The 21,396-nt window shown below is 40.4% G+C and overlaps 1 protein-coding gene across 7 annotated transcripts in view; it reads right to left on the bottom strand.

Moving 5' to 3' along the window:
* The window catches only part of ARPP21 (cAMP regulated phosphoprotein 21), a 266,329-nt gene that overhangs the window by 178,679 nt on the left and 66,254 nt on the right, over nucleotides 1–21,396 (bottom strand). For 5 of the 7 annotated variants that reach the window (XR_004376261.2, XM_032798727.2, XM_032798733.2 and 2 more), the window contains exon 1: nucleotides 13,208–13,472. The exons of 1 other annotated variant lie outside the window; for it this stretch is intronic. The gene's annotated coding sequence lies outside the window, so the exon portion shown is untranslated. Of the gene's footprint in view, nucleotides 1–11,229; nucleotides 11,457–13,207; nucleotides 13,473–21,396 lie in introns of those variants that run through there. One more of the 7 variants, XM_032798728.2, reaches the window with a different exon arrangement.

Below are 21,396 nucleotides of genomic sequence, written 5' to 3'. Positions count from 1 at the left end.
TGAACTTTGGCTCATTTCTTCTTAACCCCGCAAGCTTTCATCTCCTCAGCACCTTATGAAGACTCATCTGTGACTCCCCTACCTAGCACCTGTTCTTAATAGCAGCAGTAGTGGTTGAAGGTGGGTTGTCCTATGACCTCTGCTGATATCAGTGGTATCAGGCAAGTCATCCTGCAGTGTCTGGCTGAGACTGACAAAGTGGGAGCACACATCCCTTCCAGCGGGGGCTAGGTGGTCAGCTGGTGAATGGGTCTCCTTTTCATTTCTTGAGGAAAACAGGCCTTCTCTGACCCAGACTGGCCTTCACCTCCTCTAGACGATGTAGGGGGTGGAGGAGCAGGTCTCCTTGGCTCCTTTCCAAGACCAGTTTTTCATACTATTGGATGAGCCTGGGAAGGTATCAATGGAGAAAGATTTGCAGAAGCAGCTAGTGAACTCCCACTCAGTACAGTACCAGTTTGGTCCCATGTATTCTCCTGAGCATGCTGCTGCAGTGGCAGGTGAGGGATGGGGTTGGGGCTGCAGAGACTACATGGTTCATCTCTCTTTTGCACCTAGAGAGACAGGGGGACATCAGGGTGCTGTGTAAAAAGGTAGCTGCAGCCTCACTCACAGCAATATGGGTACAATTAGATAGCGCTGAAAATTTTAACACAGCCTTTTGCATTTTTGGGCTAGTTGCAAAGAAGTGTTTTGCTCCCTCTCCCTGTAATGTAATCTAATGTCTGTCCATGATTATCACTTCACTATGCATAGGACTGGCATGAGGATACACTCAAAACTTAATTTACTCATTTTATGTGTGTGCGGAGAGCGTGATCTTTATACTATACCTGCCTCCTGTTTACAGAATTAGAGCCCTGTTCCATATTCATTTCATTCATAGCATTTGGTTTATATCGATTAACATTTTCAAGTCTATCTTTGCAAGGTATACAGTTAGAAACTTCCATTTTTGTTAATAAGAGTGGACATTTTCCTTTATAGGGCCTGCAGGTTGCCGGTGTTTAAAAACAGCTCACACCAGCCTCCTCCAGGTCATCAGTATGACTTCCCAACATGTACACACCTTCACAAGGTCTTATGTCACAATTATCAGTCTAGTCAAGAACTACACAAGACTCTTTTTAGAGTTCCACCAGTGTGTTGCTCCTGAAGTCCAGATTCTGGCACCTTTGTCTGTGGTGAGTAGAACCTTAATGGCAAGTGATCTCATTGAAACAAAGGATTATTCAGTAAAGGTGGCAGAATGTAGTCATCAGTTGGCCAGAGAGGCCTACCGTTCAATGCCATATTAGAGCTAACTGAATAGATGCTGAATAACTCCCAGCCGGGTATCAGACCACAACAGAAATCACCCAAGCCTCCCCTATTTCACCTCGGCAGACAATTTCCTACATCTGTTTATTACTTCTTGTCACTAGTCTGTGTTATTTTCATGCCAGAATTAAACAGTATAGAGCAGTGGTCCCCGATGTGGTGCCCGTGGGCACCATGGCACCCGCCAGGGCATTTATGTGCGCCCAGCTAGTGCTCAGCAGGGAAGAGAAGTTGCGGTCCTGTGCCTGCCAGGGACAGAGAACTCAGGCTGCGGGCATGGTGTTCTCTGTTCCCGGCAGGTGCGGGGCACCACCTAGTGCCCAGCAGGGGAGACAAGCTGTGGACCCGTGCCTGCCGGGGACAGAGAACTCCGGGGCTGCAGGTGTTCTCTGTCCTTGCGGCTTCTTCTCTCTGGATTCATATATTATGTAATATTAAATGATGATTTTTGTATTATTTAATGTACAGATACAAAATAAGCCTTGAAAAATTGTCGGCGCCCGCCACGCTCTTCTGAAAACATAAATGTGCTACTGGCCACAAAAAGGTTGGAGACCACTGGTATAGAGGATGCACAGTAATTTAAGCACCCTCAGTGATCAGAAGACTGAAAAGTGAATAAATTAGATTGGTAAACTGGCAGCTGAAAATAAGGAGTTCTCCTGCTACATCTTAGCAGAAGTAAAGGAATGAAAAGGGTAGTAGAAAAAAGTTAGATTTAAACAAAGATTGAGTCTTAGGCACTATAAACAAATTCTGCTTCTTCAAATATCCGCACACCTAGCTTGCAATTTATGGCAAATCTCTACATAAAATTTCAAATGGACATTGCTGTTCAATTTTTGTGAATCCTTGTCTCTACATGGAGTTTCTAATTACACGCGTCTTTAAAATGTGTTATGGCTTACCGTTGCCAATGAATCTCTACTTCAACTGTTGATATCTATCATGTATCTTAAAGGTTGTGCAATCCTGAACAAGATTCCTAGACAGCTAGCTCCCCTGCCCCCAACAAACATAACCTAGGTTCACATAATAACTATTAATTATTATCATTATTATGTAAAGCATGAATAATCTTCAATTAATGGTGCAGGATCTAAGTTTATCCAACATTTATATTGTATATAATACAATACAAATCTCCATATAATAATTTAACCCAATTCTTATTACCCAAAAGTGACAGCTAAAGTTACAAACTACACCTCGTTCAAAAATACACTGCATATGACCATTATTTTGTTTTGTTGTAGCAATTGCAGTATTTCATGGCCACACCTTAGTGAGCAGTCCACAGCCAAAGAGCTTGCATGTAAAATGCCTTTCATATCACAGAAATGCTGTAAAAGCCTCTCACAATTTTGTGTAATTTCCATTTTACCTTGTTCTTCGAGCAACTGAGTAAAATGAAGGGATATGACAAATATTACTGACAAAGAATGAAAAAATAACCTACATTAATGGAGAGAGATATCAGGACACAAAATCTTCCAAGGTGCATCTTAAGTCCACGATTTCACTGACCTCTGGAATCTGGATTTGGATCTCCGAGTTAGCAGAAGGATGTATAAAAATTCATGAAACTAAACAAATTAATTTTAGCTGCACATCTGAAGAGGCTCCAAAGCATAAATTATTCCTTAAAAATTAAATTGTAAGATCTTCCTTTTTACAGACAAACATATCAGAAATAACTTGTCTGGAGAAAATGCATATTTTTAGCTTGACCATGCTTCCTCCTAAAGATCCACCAAAACAAACGAAGAGCCTGGGGATCTGAACTCCTCCACTCTTTGAAACATGGTGGAATATTTTGTATAACATTCTTTAAAACAAACTGCATCCCATAGTGTTTTAAAGAGTTAAATAATTCAGGACTGCCCATTGCATCAAATTACAAAATAAGTTTAAGTTCATTGTATGATGAATAAAACACAATATAAGGCACATAAGTAATTTCAGAGAAAAATTAAAAGGCATCAGCAAAAGAGGGAAAATAAATTCTGAGATATTTGAAAAGTACTAGAGAGTTGATGAGATAAAGGGAAGCTGTTTTAAGTGGTGCAATCTGAAAAGGGAAAAGCACTTGCACTAAGGGTAGTAAGACTGCATGAAGGAACAGAAAGAGGAGTGGAGGGGGACTGGTAAGGAAGTAGAGACACAGGTACAAGTAGGCAAAAGAACGCAGATGAAGGATTTTAATTTATGATTGTTTAAAAAAAATGTTAAGCATGAGCGGCTATCGGTTATTTAACTTACTACATTTTTGCAGCATAGATGCGGAACTCGGGCTGCTGGGGGTGCTCCTGACCCCCCTGGCTTCAAGTTGTTTCCAGGATTTACAGTTTGGTTCAAAGGTTCCCAGTACCTCCACTATACACATTGTTCCAGCACCCCTGTTTTTCAGAGATCCTTAAAGAAAAGGAAGGTCTTGTGATTCAGGTACCAGAGTGAGATTCAAGAAGACCTGGGGTCAATTCCCAGCTCTGCCATATGCTTCTTATGTGACATTAAGCAAATTACTTGGATTCCCCATGCCTCAACTCCCCATCTGTAAAATGGGGACAAAAATAGTACATCCTTCCTCCCATCCACTGTCCATTTTGTCCATTTATATTGTTGTGTAAACTCTTTGGGGCAGGTACTGTGTCTTATTATGTCTTTCTACAGTACCTAGCACAACAGAACCCCAACCTTGGTCAGAACTTCTAGCTGCTACTAACACACTTCAATGGAACATGACTATCATGCTTCAAAAATTTGTATTGTTACTTTTTGATTTTTTCCTTGTTCTAATCTGATATTCTAATCAAATATTTAACAGCTATACTATCTGGCTAATAAATTCTGTACCAATACCAATTACACTTGGAAGTGCACCATCTATTGTGTTATTTAAAGGAAAGATTAAAGAATTATATGTTTGCTGTAGTTTTGCCTGGGTTCTTAGTTGATTAAAACTTGTTGAAATTTTTCCTATTTCGCTTAATTTTATTTATCAGCAAAAAAACAAAAACAAATGAGAAAAATGTGAAATGCATCTTCTTTTTTCTGATAAGCGGCTTGCAACATTGATAAGGACACAAGATGCCCAAAGAACATGCATCTTGGCTTTTCATCCCCGCCCCGGATATTGAACATCATGGTAACTGAGAATAAAGTTAGTAATGACTTTTTGACCATAACATTCTTGAAGAAATTATATGTAAAGGAACAATCATAACTAATGAGTCCCCCTCTGTTCCCCTTTCTGGGGGAAAAAAAGCATATACATATGCATGGAGAGTAACAAATACATCAAAGAAACACATGGCTTTGAAAAAAAGACATATGTCTGCCACATTCTTCTCCTGAATTGTGGGAATGGGAGCAATGCAGTAGAGGACGAGGCTAGCTAAAAGGAGAGCAGACGGAGCATCCATGGGAACTAGAGCTCAAACATTATGGATACCTGCGCAGCTACAAGAACTTGATAGCCATCCATGTCCCTCTCACCCCCTAAACACACACACCCCTCCATCTCCGACAGCACAGTTAAAAGTTGCTAAAATGCTGCATTGGCATTTGTTTCCCCCAACTTGCTGTGTGCTCCCAACTTCTCCATTAGCACTGGAAAGTCATAGAGGAGAAGAAGAGTTTATATAGACACAGTTGGCATTACATCATGCACAGACCTCATCCTGGCCTTGTATGCAGGGGTAAGTGTCACCTCGAGTATATGGCCCCCTCAACATGAGCAGAACAGATCAAGGACAGAGTATACCCCATACTTCTTCCTGTAAAGCAATCCGACGTCTTCATTGACACATCAATGCTAATTTATTTTTTTAATATCTGCTAAATATGATTCTTTAGTTCCATTTGCAGCCCACATCGTAGTCCTAGGTAATCCTTCCTGTTCTTTATTATTATACCATAGTAACTAAATATATTAATATATAATACCTTGGTCTAATATGATAAAATATATTAATTTACTTTGACCTATTCTTTGTCCTATACATTACAGCAAGGAAAGATCTCCTTCCCCAGCAATTGTATCAGAACCAGAAATGGGTTTGCAATTGTCTACAATATTTTGGATTATATTGTGCTGGAAGCAGATAAATGAGAGCATATATTCTAAAAGTTATTGTGCTTACTTTACAGATCTATGTAGACAATTTTTTCTATCATTTAAAGGTGGTCTTAATTTTTCTGAAAGCATGAAAGTCAAACCTCCTTCCTTTAAAACATGATGGAAGTCAAACCTCCTTCCTTTAAAACATGATGGATTATGAAATGCATGATTTATAAATGATAAAACTATCAGATATTTCCAGGTTCACATTAAAATTGGTGGCCTACTGTAAAAAGTGAACCGTTTATTTGATGTGTTTCTCTTAAAGCTTTTATGACATCATAAACTTTTCCGACTCCATGACAAGTATTTTCTAACACATTAAGCAAGCTAGTTCAAATTATTTTTAATGTTATGCCTCTGGTAATAAATTTTGAAGGTGGCATTTCACCTCAGAAATGGAAGAGTATTATTTTAAACAGAAATATAATTAAATTGTGTGCTCAAATGACCTCTACACCTTGAAGGCTGGTTTGCACCACAACAATTCAGTATTTTACTTTCAGTTGCAGTAAAGTAAAAGTTCAATCACATGAATGGTTACATTGTCCTAATTCCCCATCCCTGTTATTAAAACCCACATTACTATAATGTTTAATATAATAAGACCAATTAGGATGTCCTAGGTAAAATTGCCCATTGATTTCAATGGGACATTGATCAGGTAAGTACTTGCACTATCAGACCCAAAACTGTAAAAGGATCATCTTACTATGAACAATTTGACTATTGGTTATAAAGTTGATAAGCTGGCTGTCATCACTGTAATTCACACACCATGGTCTCATTCATCAGAAAAAGTCCTGTCACATTCTCTTTACTTTTGGCCACATTGTGACACCCAGGCTGACGCTAAACAGGGCACTGCATCACAAGAAGCCCCATTACAGTCAATAAGACTCACCATAAGTAAAACTGTTACTATCTGATCCTTATTCTGTAAATCAGTGTTTTCAACCTGGGGGTCTGCAGGCTATATCTAAGATTTACAAAGTAGTCTGCATCTCCATTCAAAAATTTTTAGGGGGTCCGCAAATGGAAAAAAGGTTGAAAACCATTGCTGTAAATGACAGTCAGAATTTGTAGTATGTTCTAAGTATATCTACTGTGTTCAATGCAAAGAGTTCAACTCATAATGCAACAAAAATGTAAAACACTGCAATGTACAGGAAATTTAAAATGTACCAGTGTGCTGTTGATCACAGGATTCACATTACATATGGAAGTCTTATTTTCACAACTCCAGTGAAATCACTGCTTTTTGCCAATTAGGTACTAGATAAAAAGAAGCCTGAAAGCAATTGGATGTTCACATATTTGATTTGGGTATTTTAATATAGAGAGAAAACAATAAGACAAAGACAGCAAAACTTGGTGATCCTGGAACAAAAATTGTGCATTTAAGTGATTTTCCCCTCCCGCTCCCTCCCACCCACCCCCGGGACACTCTTCCACTGTCCGTCCTTCGATTCACAAGCTTGAGGACTTCTGGTTTAGAAAAAGGTAGCTTTTATCCATCTGGGGACTTTTCCAAGCTCAAACGGCTTTAATATTTATTAAATGTTTATACAGTACCTGCAGTTGATATATTGCCTACCACAAAACTGGAAACATAATCAACAAGCACTAAGATATTGGAGGGTTGGTTTTTTTTTATGGTTGGGGTTTTTTTAGTAGCGTGCCTTCCCCACCACCGCCCCTTTAAATTGTAAGTCACCACCTGGAAGGAAGATCAGAAGAAGAAGATGTCTTATTCACTGCAAGTACAATAAAAAAAAGTGCCAGTTTCTCTGTGGGCAGCTCTTTATGTTTCACTTACCAAAAAAATTTACTTTTCCTCTGACAGTTTAATATACAGTATGTGAATGATCACAATGAAATTTTGCCATGAGAACAGTGATATACAGTTACTGAATCTAGAAACCTATATTTGCTTACAGATTACTCAGAAATCCATTGCTTTACAACACTAGCTATTCAAACCATAAATGTGTTCCCTGACATTGCTGCGTGTGTGTGTCTGTCTGCCTGTTTCAATTAAAACTGTGTTGTATTATATCTGTATAGGAAAAAAAAACCTCATGGCTTCTTGAAAATGTAGTAGAAAAACATATTACAGTATCTAAGATTTTCAACCATGTTTATCATAATAGTGACTAGCCACTTAATCTTAAAATTCCCTTAACTGATGCCTATAAAATCTAAAGTCTTGTTTATTTTATTTATTCCAGCTTTCTCCATCTCCCTACATTAAGTTCCTTTTCTCTTAGTAAGAATTAATTTAGGAGTAGAAATGTAAGTAAACAAACATCATATGACATGTGTTTTCAGATACTGGCATATCATATTATTTAGGTATCTAGATATATCTAAAGTAATTCCATTAAATATACCATTGTATGATCAAAAATGATAAACAGATTTTAAAAAGGGACAGCTTCCCAGTAATATCCTTCTTCTAGAATAAATTAAAGAATTTATTGCTGAAGTATTACTGGAAAGACTGGAAATTATGTTTAATAAAAATGAAGAGCTAGGTACACAAAACTGTAGTATAATTAACAAAAAGCTTGTGTTAGGACAATTTTATGAGGACCCTGTGGAATTTTTTTTTGCAGAAATGTCATTCTCAGCAACAGTCTCTTTTCATGAGTTTTATGAGCAAATATGGCAAATGTTAATGTAGATGTTTTGTGTGTTCTTAGATTCTAAACAAAAAAAAAATCAAGCTAAGAAAAGATATAGAAAACATTATACTTACAGAGAAACCATATGCAGGAAAATGCTACTGACAAATTTACATAGCGTACATCCACCACATGTTCTAATCCACGGAATCAACAAATGGAGGTACTCAAACTGGAAGCCCAAGTCAAGCACATATAAGTAGCTGTATGTAAATGTTATACCTAAGTACTTTGGGCCTCCGTAGACAAATTGGTACAAATTCCGCAAGAACAGATTGCACAAATAAGTTATTTACGGTCCCAGCAAAAAAACAGTACCATAAGCTTCACCTGTCTTTTATTTTTCTAGAAAAGCATACACATTATAATATTGACCTTTCCAGCTAGCATGCTGGAAAGGTCAAATTCCTTCCTTATGGAGGAATTTGCGCTACTGCCCTATAATAAGTATCCTACTAGAAACATTTCTTAACATGGAATTATCAATTATCCAATTCATAACTTACAATGGCGTGCCAATGGGTGGGTGGGTGTGCATGTGTATATATACACTATCCATAAAAAACTAAAATTATCAGTTATCCAGACCATTGATTACTTCTGTCAAAGGTGCCCTGTTTGCCAGTTAGGCACAATATTTAAAAAAAAATTAAGCAAAAATTATTATAAAATTGTACTACGATACACACAACGCGATTTTTAATGTAGTTTTATTTTTATCTATGTCTTTCCGAAAGCCATTTTGACAGCATATCAGAAGTGCTAAAACTTTGAAAAACAAAGCAACAGCAATAAGACAGAAAGCATTGTCTGTTAGTTAAAGCACAGGAATGTGAGTTGGGACAGGGTTCTTTTTCAAGCTGTGTCACAAACTAGCTACGTGAGTTTGGACAGGTCGCTTAATCACTTTGTGCCTCAGTTTACCCATCCTTACAATGGGGAAAGTCATACTTACCTGCACCACAGGGATGGAATAAAGCTTAATTAAGCAAACTTTGGGATGGAATGTACTACAGAAGTGCACATTACCATATGCAAAGATATGCTTGTCTGTATCTAGTGTTTCTAGGACTTCTTCAGAATCGCTCACTTTTCACCGGAATTTACACAATCCTTCGCACTTATGCCTTTTAATTTAATATATGTTTCATTCTTCAGGATGAAAACCAGTGACACGCTTGCTTGAGTTACTACCTGCACAGAACAAAACTTCACATCTAATAAATGAATGAGCAAAGGGACAAAAAAATTTTGCAAGCTGATTGGTATTGCAGTTACATTAATTTTCAACTGACCAATCTTTAATAATAAATTACTTGAAAATTCATAGCATTCCCTTTAAATGATCATTTGAGTTACAAATTCTCTTTACATCTAAATAAAGATATTGGGCTAAAAAGACTCCCATTGTTTTCAACAAGCTTTGTACTAAGCTATTATTTTATGAGTGCTCCCTTGCACACACTATATAGTTCCTTACTCTGCAACTAATCCCACAGAAGTCCATGGTGCTACTCATGGAATAAGCGGCTACTCAATTTGAGTCAGATAGTAGAATCTGGTACATTATAAATGGCAGGCGAGATCATCAGCTGGTGCAAATCAACACAGCTCTACTAAAGTTAATGGCGCTACACCAATTTACAGCAGCTAAAGATTCATCCCAGTATTTGTGACACTGATGCAACCTTTGGACCAGATCCTGCAGTCCTTCTATGTACTGGGAGCTTTGTGTGCACAAGGAACTCAAGATTACACTCTGTGAGAAAGTGATTCTCGAATTAGTGTTCCTTTTTACTCATAATTCTAAGCTAAAATACTTGATTAAACCATATTACACTCTAACTGGGTGGAAACCAAGAACACATTGTAGTTTAAAGCTTCTTATATCCTTTTAGTTTTCTTTTTTTCACTATCCCATATTAGTGTTTTATTAGGCCAACTTGTGCTTGCCTTACTCACACAAGTAGTCCCATTGATGTCTTCGGGATAACTTGCATCCTTAGGGCAAGCTCAGTTTGGTGTCTGATTACTCTGCACGAGTCAAGTTTCAAAGACACTTTTGTAGTATAGTTGTGTTATTTGGGAATGTGTTAATTTTCTCATTGATTTAATTCTGTTCTTTATATTGTCTATGTCATTTCTTTTCCTAAGGTCTGATCTCACAAATCCTTGCTCAAGTGAATATCCCTTACTTGCATACTTAGCCCCAAGGCAATCACCAGGACTACACAGATATAAGGACTAGTTACATGAATGTTTGCAGGACTGGACCCTAAAAATTACTTAGACCAATATTTTGTAATACTGTAGGGACAGTAGCGGGAGAACAAAATTATCTTATATGTGACATCTTTAATCAAGGACTAGCCTCTTTATACAATGCTGGATACGTGGATGGCTACAAACAGACAATGAATATTTTTCTGGTTACAGATTTATGGAACACTTCCCCATAAAGAAGAAAAGCATTTTAAAAGTGTATCTAGATGTGTATTTGCATAATGATATTCACTGTAATAAAATCTATAGGTATTTTCTTTTCCTCACATATATCACTAGAGGTTTAGAGTTGTTTGCTTTCTGAAAATATTACATGCTATGTGGTATTCACTGAAACAACTTTTAAGTACTGAAAGGCAGAAAAACTCAGAAACTTCTGCTTCTGACTGTTATCGCCATAAAATGTACACCATTTAAACAATAGAAGTGAGCACTAAATTCACGAGAAAACATGTACCTTTAAAATATTTCTTATAATAATGCTATTTCATCATTAAACATTTCACCATGAAATGATCTGCATCAAAATGGGATAATTTTCTTTAGATGATATCTTTGCATAATGTCAGAATATACAGATTAATCAATAGTTCCGTAAAGCAACAATTTCTATCCACCGTTTACGTCTTCTACAACTTTTAAGGTACTTTTTTATTTTTAAAAATTCTTTTTAGACCCTCCCCTCCCAAAGGGTTTATTTAAAACATCAACTCAATCAGCTTTTTGTTATAATTGAATTTTCATTTATCTTAGACTAATATAAATATATAGAAAAGATTTGAATAATAATCACCATATCCCATTGTCCACCTTTACCTTTGCAATTTTCCTTTTTCAGTATCCATAACCAATCATTGCTCTGCTCTCCCATTATGCTTCCTTCATTGCAGAGTGAGAAGCTTCTTCATTAAATAGCATTAAAAATAGAACACACCCAAACTCCCAAGCGGAGCATGCTCTAACAGTGCTAATGCCACAGTTCTCAAGGTAACCATGCTCATTTGGGAACTGAGAGGCAAAGTCAAGGTGAGATTAGTAATTTGCAAGCCTAATTGTGCACACAAACTTGCCTTGATCCATGATGAAGACTGTTAAAACAAAAATTAGTGTGCAGTTAAATTACGTGACCGAAAAGTTGAAGGTCAGCTTAACAATTTTCCCCTCCTCCCCACCCCAACAACTAACTTTAATTCTTTGTACTTGGTTAAAATTTGCAAAGACAATTTTGGAGGATTGTAAGAGAAATACATATTGATTCATACATCTAGTTAAGTGCAGTGTCAGAAGCATCACAGCGGCAAATCAAACCACCTACTGTGTTGATATCTGCTCATTTGGTTTCATAACTCGATATGTTTACAGGACTGTCATGTTACAGTAACACTGGGAAGCATTAAAAAAAAAAAAAAAGCAATGTATACACCTGGGGAGCAGGGAGACAACAGACCCACTATAGAAACATGAACCAGAAATGTGGGGCTATTCCAGGTGGTTGAAACAGTAAGTAAAATAAATAACAACAACAACAACATTAACAAAGTTGCACAAGAATGGGTGCACAGAATGAGTACATGCCTTGTTTATATCTATAAACAATGCAGTTGAAATAATACACATTCAAATATGCAAATTTTTAATAGCACAGTAACATTCACTATTTATGAACATGGTAAACTGCTAAAAAATTTAACATTAAACTTATGGCTTCCAGACTATTATTCTCTTGCATGATCACAATATTATAAAATAATTATGCTAACAAAGCACATGGTACATATTTTGCCAAACAAAATTACTATCCAGTAATACTCAAGTATTAAACCGTCCCAAATGTTTTTCCTTCTAGCAAAGGTAATGCAAAAATCATCCCAATTTTTTCATTAAACTTCACAAATCAATAGGTAAGTTTTAAAGCTTTGATTACTAAAACAGTTGTTAGAATGACTACATCTTTCTGTATTTCTTATTTAAATTGCTATTTGAAATTTCCCTATAAGGTTGAATTCAAATTCTAAAAAGCAGACTGGGGCTAATTATTTTAACTTACTAAAATCGGACAATTACGATTACCCAAAATGCCCTATCATAAAACAATGCTCCTGAAAGACCCTGCAGCACCAATTACCACCTCGATCATCTTCACGTTTGTATTCCCCCCAGTTTTAATGTAATTCTTAAATTATCTGCCATCTGCTATTTACTATGCAACGCAAATGAAACATTTATGGTCTGAATAATAACACTGCATATAGCATCTACTTTATATTTAGCTATTAGAAGTGTGCCCGACCTCACCAGGAAAACTTTCTAAACATCTGTCCATATCTTTCCATGTGAACTCTTCACAAGGTACAACAAACACTACATACAACATCAAGAAATAAATTAAAAGTCTTTTTATTGGCAAATTCATATTTTATTGTGTAAAAACCTAGATACTACAGTACTCCTGTGCAATACTCAGTTACCAGTCTAGCAATTTCAGAACCAATATCCCTTCTTCCACTAAAATATGAATCTAATGTTGTAAATATCACATCGTAAAGAAAGAGCCTTGAAGTAACCACAGATCATTGCATACTGTATGCAATAAACACAAACATTTGTTCTACTTCTCTGCTCCTCGATCTCCAACATTAAGCCACGCTGACCTCAAAATTAAAAATTTGGGGGAGGGTGAGGATGGTTTCAACAAAATGACAGAAAACACATGCGAGGGGTGGGGTGGGGTAAGATAACATCGTAACAACAAAGAACACACAGCACACGGATGCCCACAGCTTTTTGGATTTACCTTGCCAGCACCCTGGATCTGCCCCCAGCTTCTTGGTGGTGTGGGGCTTTTTTGGCGTGTGTGTTTATGTGGCGGCAGCTCTGGTGCTGTTACAGTACAGTGGCTGTCTTCCCGAAAGACATGGTCTCTGCCTCCTCCTCCTCCTCCGCCTCGCCCCCTTTGCTACTCTGGAGGAGACGCTACTTCTCTGGGCGCGTGAGTCTGCCTGACTCGCCGAGCGGGCTCCCACTGCCTCTCTGTCTCCCTCTCTCTGCTGTGCTGCTGCCTGCCCTTTATGGATCCCTCTGCCTGTCCGCCCTGCGCTGCCTGTCCTCTCGCTGTAGCCCGGACTGTGGCTCTTATCGCGGGCTGTGCTCTCTCCCCGTCTGTCTGTCTGTCTGTCGCTGCCTGCCTGTCCCCTCTCCGCTGCCTCTCTCGCACTCTGCGCTGCCCGCCCGCGAGGCTCCCTCTCTTTCTCCCTCTCCCCGCCCACGCTGCGGCGCGCGGCGCCTGGGACCCGAGGCAGCGCGTTCTGCTTGCGCCAGCTCCGCTGCGCTCCCGGAGCGCTGCCCCGACTCATGCTGGCTCGACCCCGGCTGCTGCCGCCGCAGCTGTTGCCAGTGACTCCGCCGCGGCCTCTGCCATTGGCCGGGTCGTCGCCCCCTCCCGCCCCCCGGCCCTCACCCTTACGCCGCGGAGAGGGAGAGGCGCTGCTCGAGCTGCAGCGTGTGTGTGTTTCCTGCACGTTGTGCCATCCATTCACGCTGCCCCCTGCCCAGCCCCGAGCAGACAAAGCCCACGGCCCCACTAATAAGGAGAAGGCTCATTAATCTCTGGCAATTTCTTGGGTTTGGCTCCCCCTCCTTCCTTTCCGCACCCCTCCACCCCACTCCAAAAAAAAAAAAAAAAAAAAAGAAGTGGCCTCTTTACGCTGGAAGACAGTTTAGCGCAGGTTTGGCGAGAGGAGGATTAATCACTATTGGTGGTGGTGTTGCTCCGTGAAATTTGACAGCATCTGCACTGATCAGCGGAGCTGGTGGAGGAAAAAGACACTGCAGCAGGTTGTTGGGGGAGATAAGCCCCCTGAAAGGGGGACACATGAATGATCTCTTTTCCTCCCTCCCCCACCTCTGCAGGGCTGCAGCTAGTTTCCCCTTTGATCGTATTTCTTTAAGAGTTTTGCTGCACACAATAAAGCAGAGAGAAACATTTCTAAAAGATCAACCCTTTTGACAATTGCAGCCCTGTTTGCCCACTTGACTACATCCAGCCATTCGTTCTGCCCCCAACAGAGAAAAGGGCATTTACATCTTTGCTAGGTGGTTATTAATATGCATCAAAATTATAGCTGTACTGTACAGTCCCAGCTGTAATAGCCATAGATCATTTAGAGCAGATCCAGTAATTCAGCTGCTGGAAATGCATGCTCTGTGAATAATCGTGTATATAGTACAATGCCCCATATTACAATAACCTGAAAGGAGACAGAAGCCTCTGGTAGTAACTGTCATTAGTAATCCTGTAAATGAAAAACAAACAGGAAATAAGCATACAGCATAAACAAGTAAAATAGTATGAAATATGCTGTTCACTTTTGTCTAGAGCTATACAGATAATCTAACTTGCACACACAGAGATTGCTTTTCTAAGATAGCTTTAAAATGCACTCTGAGTTATGTATTTTAAAACAAAATCCTTCGTCACGAGATACAATTCTCCATGATCACAAATGTAAGAAAACTAATTTACAAGGCAAGTGAAGACAACTACACCAAGGGGCAAAATATTTGCTTTATGAAGGATTATCCTGAAGCCCTGGGAATCGCTTTCCCCTTGAAAGCCAACACCTGCTTTTAAAAACAAGAGTGTACTGTACGAATATAACAAGCAATGAGCCACAACAGGGTGTGCATTAGCCAACTGTTGGTGCATGCCTGAAGTGATCAGAGGCATTCAGCCAAGTGCACCAAAAGCTTACAGTTCTAACGCATCTCCTGATGTGGCTTATTCCTATTAATGTATAGCTCCTTCCATTTTAAATTTCATTATTTAACATATTCTTACACTGTGAAATATAACTCATAGTTCAAACAAAAATAGCTTAGAAAAGGCGATAAGCAATCCTTATCAGGGTGAATAGTTCCTCATGACAGTGCAAAGATGTTTTTTCACGCTAGGGGTAGTAAGCTTTTAAGTTTTATATACAGGGCAGGTTCAGTCCCTTTGGCTTTACTTGAGACCAAGTATCTATTAGAGCTAATTAGTTTGCATGTAAATACAGAGGGCCTGATTCTGCACAATGACACACCTCATGTATCCAATGGAGCAAGCCAGTTTCAGCACTTCTACTGGCCCACTTCCTTCTTAGCAGGCTATCCAGTGAAGCAGTGAGAACTCAGACTGCATTAGGATGTTGAAGGATCACTCATCCCCTAACCAGACACTGCAACATCTGCCTGCCTGCAAGAGAGGGTAAGGCGGGCTGAGGAAGTGAGAGAAAGCAAGCATAGTTAGGTGGTGTTTCCAGACTCTGTTATTACACATAATGGATATGCAAAACAGCAGAAGAGCCACTCCACGGGTTATATGGGTGATTTCTGATGGGGGAGATGGAAGTCTATGGATGTTACATTTGGACTCTATGTGTATACCTACATACAAGCTGCAGGCTTGGCATTCTGCTCCAACCAGCTCTATGGGATAATATCTGATGGTGGCAGTTTGCTGTTAGAGCTAACATATGTTGCATGTTCATTTTCTACCATTTGGTGAACATTATTTATCAAATGCTAGAGAAAAATATCACTCCAGCAATTTAAATAAAATAGTCTGAAAAATATGAGTCGTACACATAATCAGATATGCAAATTAGTCCCTGTACTAGAAGCTCCAGACCTGGGAAAGGACTGGTGCCAAATACATCTGCCCCCATCCTGAGAAACCCCCTCAGACCTTTTTATAGTCAGGTATGTGTCTGACATTTTCAAAGACCTGAATCAGTGTATCTTACTTCCCTCTTTAGAATCTTCCCTGCACATAGAAAGAAAAATCATAGCTATTTCTGAGAAGTGACACATCAGGACCACAGTCTGCTGCTCCCTGTGCTGACTTGTAACACACATAGGGACAAGTTTTTTCACGTCAGGAGTTGTGTCTATAAACAGGGCAGAATTTGGCACATAGGACTCAAGACAAACTTTTCAGAACTCTATCGTGCCCATTGCTATATTTTGCATAATCTGGGTTCAGGAGTATTTAAAAAATGATATCTAGACCTAAAATCTCCACTGGAACCTTAAGATTTAGCATGTCGATTGATCTGCAGTGCACACCTGAGGCTCTAACCCTGCAAACTGCCCTGTGCAGGCCAATCAGCTTGGAGGATTGGGGTCTAAATAGGCCAGACGGTGCAGTTCTTACACATACACACACATACCCCTTCCTCCCTCCCATTGACAACAGTGGAAGTTTTGGCTTGAGCAAGGACCATACATGGCACTTGGCCTGATATTTTCAAACTGAGTGGGCAAGTCATTGTGCTTGTGCTCTGTGTGCAATATAGATTGATGTTCATAAATCTAGAAAAGTTGTTTGGTTTCCAAAGCATAAATTAGTTTAGAAATGTGATCTGTATGTATATGCACAGAGATTCACACCTGTACTCCCTGAACCACTGTGCTATTATATCATATAGTCATTTTTAATATAATATTATGAGCTTTTGTTACTGGTTGCACGTTTCCTTAGGCTGAAATCATTTTGCAGTGAAAGCTATGTAATATGCAAAATACACATTGCAAATGATGGTTTGAAGATCTGGGATGATTTGGATTAAGTTATTATAATGTAAATAACTGCATCATTTTAAGATTATATTCTGATAAGAGGTTAGTTTTTATTTTGAAAAAAACCTGTTTTTCAGTTTTGATGTCTTAAGCACTTTACCAAATTTACCTTATGCTGATGGGGGATACAAATGTTATAGTCCTAATTAAAATGAAAATTTGAAGCACAAAGATAGTCAAATACTGTTCTGCTTTTAAATACATTGTTCGTAGAACTGAAATATTTACTCTAGGTTCAGTCAATAGTACCTTATGACTAATGTAAAATTAGCAAAGTCATTCAGGCGCAGACACGTATGAGAATGTGAAGGAAAACTAAATTCTGATCCGATCCGTATTGAAGTCAGAGTTTTGCTATGGACTTTATTAAGAATAGGATCAGACCCCTACTCTATTGACTAGTTCTCCTTAGAGGAACATCAATGAACTACCTTTTTTAAAAAAAAAAAAATAATCTGTTGGTAACAGTGCTCAGGAAGATTTTTTTTCCACCACTAAAAGCAAAGCATCATTTCTTTGTGTTTGACATTCTAAATCCCCTTTAAGTTTCTCTCTGAGATTCCAAATGGTTGATGTACCAAATCTATATCTCCTGAAAACATGTTTTTTATGAAGTTCAGAGAGTAATGCCTATCTTTTTAAGCATGCCCCAGCACCCCACAGGATATTGCCTTCTGAGCCATCTCAGAGCCGGAAGCTGCAGTCCCTGTTCAGCTATAGCTCTCAAGGAAGTTAGCAGGAATTTGAGTTTTAGGAAATTTTCAAAAGCTGGCATGGGTGCAAATGAGCAACTGCATGCTGAAAATGGGGCTCACTGTATTATTTGGGGGCACGGGGAGTTTTCAGAGCAGATCAGCAGTTTGCACTCAAGTTACCTGAGCATTCTAGGGGGTCAGTTGGATAGATGTGGGACTGGCTGCTCAATTGGGATTTTCAGAAGTGCTCAGAAGCCCCACAAAATACTCAGCCAGCTGCTTTCAGACTTTTAGTCACATCAGAGACAGAACTAATCAGCAGGTGCAGATTAAGCAATTCAGGCACCGGTCCCTTATTGGTTGCTCAGGACTCCGCACACCTGGGAATCCCACTTCAATTGATTTTATAAAAACAAACATGCAGGAGGGCATAAATACAAAAGGCAGAGAAATTCCAGCAGTCACTAAGGGGGACTAGGCAAGTGCTAAAACAGGGCTAGTGGAAAGGTGACTATAAGGGTCTAGGGGAGAAGGAGAAGGAGAGAGAGAGAAAGAGAGAGAATTGAGGTGGGTGGTGGTTCTTTTAGGATGTGCAGTTCAGTGTGGGGACCGCACAACACCTGACCATATTACAGTGGTCTCGATTCAAGCCAGAAAAGGGGGTGAAGGTTTGCTCTTTCTCGAAGACTGAGGAGATGCCAATACCTTTCAACAGGCTCCATAACCTAAGGAGGCTTAATGGAGGCACAGTTAATTCAGCAGCACAGACTTGCCCTGGAAGCTATCATGCCCCTAGATGGTGAGGTCAAGGGAGACATATGGGAAGCTACACCCTCCCCATCCCTATCAGGATTACTGTAGTCCTTAGCCTGCCAGAGGAGCACAAGCAATGTCATTGGTGCCCATTTCTTGAGTTGCCCTGGGGAGCAGCAAGGCAAGACTGTACTGCAGCAGTGAGTCCATAGTGGAGTTTAGAAGAACAACTTCCTGTCTGGGAAGCTGCATCCAGATTAGAGAATAGGTGCCTGATCCATAGGGAAACTGAACATAGGACTAGTTTTAGTGGTGTCCCATTTGCAAAGATTGTGTTCTCAGTGGTGTGAAGTGAGCTACTGAAAGCAGCTGGTGGATCTGCTGTAAGCATGAGTGTATTCTCCTACTCTCTAGATCAGAGGTGGGGCAAACTGTGGTCTGTGGGACCCTTCTGGCCTGGGAGGCTAGCCCTCGGCCCCTCCACTGCTATTCCTCCTCTCCTGAAGCCTCTTCTCACTCCATAGCCAGCGCAATTCTCTCAATGGTGGGCTCCAGCTGGGTATGGCTGCCTCCAGCCAGGTGGTGTGGCTGTAGCATCACCAGCCACCGGTACTCCAGGCAGTGTGGTAAGGGGGCAGGGAGCAGGGGGGATTGGATAGAAGGCAGGGGAATTTGGGGTGGTGGTCAGAGGGTGGTGGTATGGATAGGGGTTGGGGGTGGTCAGAGGGTGGAGAACAGGGATTGAATGGGGCAGGGGTCCTTGGGGGTGGTCAGAAAGGACAAGGTGGTAGGGTAGGGGGGCAGTCAGGGCAGTGGTTCTGGGGGCTGTTAGGGGACAGAGAGAAGGGATGGTTGGATGGGGCAGTTAGGAAGAGGGGGTTGGATGGGGCAGCAGGGGGGGCAGTCAGGGGACAGGGAGTAGGGGTGGTAGATGGGGTAGGGGTCCTGGGGGGGGCTGCCAGGGAATCGGGGGGTGGATGAGGCAGGAATCTGGGGAAGGCCATCAGGGGTGAGAAGCACGGGTGGGTTGGATGGGGGTAGGGCTGTTTGGGGAGGTAACTGGCCCTCCATACAATTTCCAAAACCTGATGTGGCCCTCAGGCCAAAAAGTTTGCCCGCCCCTGCTCTAGATACTTGAGCTGCACAAGCAGAAAAGAGCCTTGACTAGAGGATTCTAGTGGCTGAGTTCCCCTCCTAGGGGAGCAGGTGGATCTGAAAAATCTTGATTGAGAAGCATGTCTGAAGAAAGGAATCCTTATTAATCCTCTACAAATAACCCAGTGATGACAGAACTACAACATAAAGGACAACTTTTTGTGGAGTGAAAACAAAAAAAGTTATTTGGTGAAGAAAAGTGTAACATTACCTAGTGACCATGATACACTTTGGTGGAAGTAAGGGGCGCATACTGAGAGACTGTGGCATGTGGGTGGGTGTATACAGGGGACTATCAGTATGAGTGGACAGATATGCTTTTGCTCCCTGGCTTTCCACCAATAAACTTTATTATGTGCTACATGAGGTTCAGATGCTTTTCTGGCTGTACATAGTCAGTATCTGTCAAGGCTTTTCATGGCAATGACACCAGCTATACGAAGCACAATAGGTTAAGATTAGGGGTCTGTAATCCCCATACTAATAGGCTCTCCATGTCAATTGAATTTGCATATTGCAACTGAGAGAACCCTGTTACTCCCCTTCCTTCACCCACTGGTTACATAGGGGCACCTCTGCCTGCCCTTTCTCCTTTTTAATGGCAACACACAGAAGCACAGAGCAGTTTCTAAATAAAACCCATTGTTTTAACTGTGCTTTTTCTGACTAGGCATTATAAATGGCTTGTCACCATACCCCTTCAATCCTGTGCTGCTTCCTGCCATCAGCTACTACACATGGCTGTGTAGCATTACTTCCGTGGAGGGAGCAGCACAACTGCTGAAATTCTCAAAACTCTGTCTCCTTGGTGCCTTCAGTAAAGCCCTTGCTGCTTACACAAGCACATTTTTGATGCGGCATTTTAAGTGCACCAGGAAGACTCTTCCCTAGCTGAAGCCTGCACTCTGTTTATGTCCTGCCATCAGGTGGATTGGCACCATCCTTTAGAATGAGTGCAAAGTTAGCTGGTGACTTGCATGCAGTGGTTAGTAGATTTCTAATGGGTAGAGGAATGCTGAGTAGAAGTCTTTGCAGGTGACTTCTCTACTTATTCTTCCTGTCTTTTGTGAGCCAACTCTGGCACCGCTTACCTTATCCCAAACCCCAAAGCATTCAAGAGTACTCAGCACTGTACATCCAAATCATCCCTTTGAAACTTCCCCTGCATGTGTGTTATCCTCCTAGTTCATACTCGCAAACATCTGATTTGCTCTAAAATGGCTGCTTAAGATTTTCACAGGCTTATACTGCTCCCGTTGATTTTAGGGGGTGCAGGATCAGGCCTATAACTTACATTTTTTATTTTTTTAACACCTGAGCCTAGCACTGGGGGTGGGTCAGTACCTGATGCCAATAGGAGTTGGGTGTTGTAGGTTCTTACAAAGCAAATATCTATAAATAGTTATTTCATCCAAATACACAAGGGCAAGGGGAATTCCCCATATTTTTTCAATTAAGATGTCAAATTACTTGTTACATTGAAAGATCCACTACTTCATTGCCCTGTGTTTTTACAAATATTTCAGTGCTGCCTAAAAGTGTCAGGCTATTGTAAATGTTGGGTTATATTCTTTCAATGCATGTCACTTCGTTATTCCCTTTGCAATCTTTCCACGCACAAGGTTTGATCCCTGATAGCTGTTTTTGCTGGAGAGCATCCTGGACAGAGTAGCTCAGTCCATTGACTGTATTACTTCCCCATGGCCTACTCCATCCTGCTGCAATGTGAATCTTTCTATAGTGGCATTCTGGGGCCCACTAC

The sequence above is a fragment of the Chelonoidis abingdonii genome, chromosome 2 (genome assembly GCF_003597395.2).
Source record: "Chelonoidis abingdonii isolate Lonesome George chromosome 2, CheloAbing_2.0, whole genome shotgun sequence".
Classification (NCBI taxonomy): Eukaryota; Metazoa; Chordata; order Testudines; family Testudinidae; genus Chelonoidis; species Chelonoidis abingdonii.
Note: the sequence above shows the minus strand (reverse complement) of the source record. Positions and strands in the feature narration are given on the sequence as shown.